This window comes from Mandrillus leucophaeus, unplaced genomic scaffold (genome assembly GCF_000951045.1).
Source record: "Mandrillus leucophaeus isolate KB7577 unplaced genomic scaffold, Mleu.le_1.0 Scaffold240, whole genome shotgun sequence".
NCBI classification, from domain to species: Eukaryota; Metazoa; Chordata; class Mammalia; order Primates; family Cercopithecidae; genus Mandrillus; species Mandrillus leucophaeus.
Genome location: NW_012102477.1, coordinates 1,145,650 through 1,147,353, shown reverse-complemented (window position 1 = coordinate 1,147,353; position 1,704 = coordinate 1,145,650).

Sequence of the window (1,704 nt, the reverse complement as noted above, 5' to 3'; positions counted from 1 at the left end):
TTGCCCGATCTCAGCTCACTGCAACCTCTACCTCCCCAGTTCAAGCAATTATCGGGCCTCAAGCTTCCCAAGTAGCTGGGACCACAAGTGTCAACCACCACACCTGGCTAATTTTTTGTATTTTAATAGAGACAGGGTTTCACCATGTTGCCCAGGCTGGTCTTGAACTCCTGAGCTCAGGCAATTCACCTGCATAGCAGAGTTAATAGATTGGCAAAGGCCATTGAGTTGAGGAAAGCACATTATGCTGCATCAGGCTCATGTTCTGAGACCAAATCAAAGTACTCAGTCTACCGAATTGATCAAGCAATCATGAGAAAAATATCTAACTAAACTGCTCAGTGTTGTAATGGATTTCTCTCTGTGTATGTTTGTTTTATATATATTTTAGAGATGGGAGTTTTGCTCTGTTACTCAGGCTGGCCTTGAACTCCTGGACTCAAGTGATCCTCCTGCCTAAACCTCACAAAGTCTGGGACTACAGGTGCATGCCATCACACCTCGCTCCTACACAGATACATATATATACTATATACCTACATATACGTATATATGCTTACCTCAAATATATTGCAGGTTTGGTTCCAGGCCCATGCGATGATATGAATATCACAGTGAAGTGAGTTACATAAATTTTTTGGTTTTCCAGTACATATAAAAGTTATGTTTACACTGTACTGTAGTCTTTTTTATTTTTCAATTTTGTATTGCATTGTATTGTATTGTATTGTATTGTATTGTATTGTATTGTATTGTATTGTATTGTATTGTATTGTATGTTTTGAGGCAGAGCCTCACTGTCACCTAGACTGGAGTGCAGTGGCATCTCAGTTCCCTGCAACCTCTGTCTTCCAGGTTCAAGTGATTCTTTTGCCTCAGCCTCTGAAGTAGCTGGGCTTACAGGCACCTGCCACCATGCCCAGCTAATTTTTGTACTTTTAGTAGAGATGGGGTTTTACCATGTTGGCCAGGCTGGTCTTTAACTCCTGGCCTCAACTGATAAGCCTCCCTCAGCCTCCCAAAGTGCTGGGATTACAGGCATGAGCTACCATGCCCGGCCTATTTACTTATTTTTTAATAGAGATGGGGTCTCAATATGTTGCCCAGGCTGGTCTGAAACTCCTGGGCTTAAGTGATCCTCCTCCCTTGGCTTCCCAAAGTGCTGGTATTACAAGTGTGAGCCATCATGCCTGGCCTGTAGTATAGTCTTTAAATGTGCAATTGCATTATGTCTAAAAAAATCAATGCATATATACCTTAATTTAAAAATATTGGCATGGAGACACGAAGTGAGCATGTGCTGTTGGAAAAATGGTAACGATAGACTTGCTCAACACAGGCTTGCCGCAAACCTTCAATTCATAAAAAATACAGTATCTGTGAAGTGCCATAAAGTAAGGTACAATAAAATAAGCTATGCCTGTACATTAATACGTATGTGAATACACTCTATGGATACCTATATTTCATATAGATAGATATCTTAAGTGTATATATTTTTAAATATTAAGACATTTTTCACTACGTTTTTGCTTTGTTGGTGTAAAAGGGAAAAAATGTAAAAATATAAAATATTTCTCAAATTGCCACGCTAAATGAGGCATGTAGGTACCTGATGTGAGTATTAGTGATGGAGATTATCTCCAAAGCATGGAGATATTATACTGCAAGAGTACTCAAGTGCATTCTTTTTTTTTTTTTTTT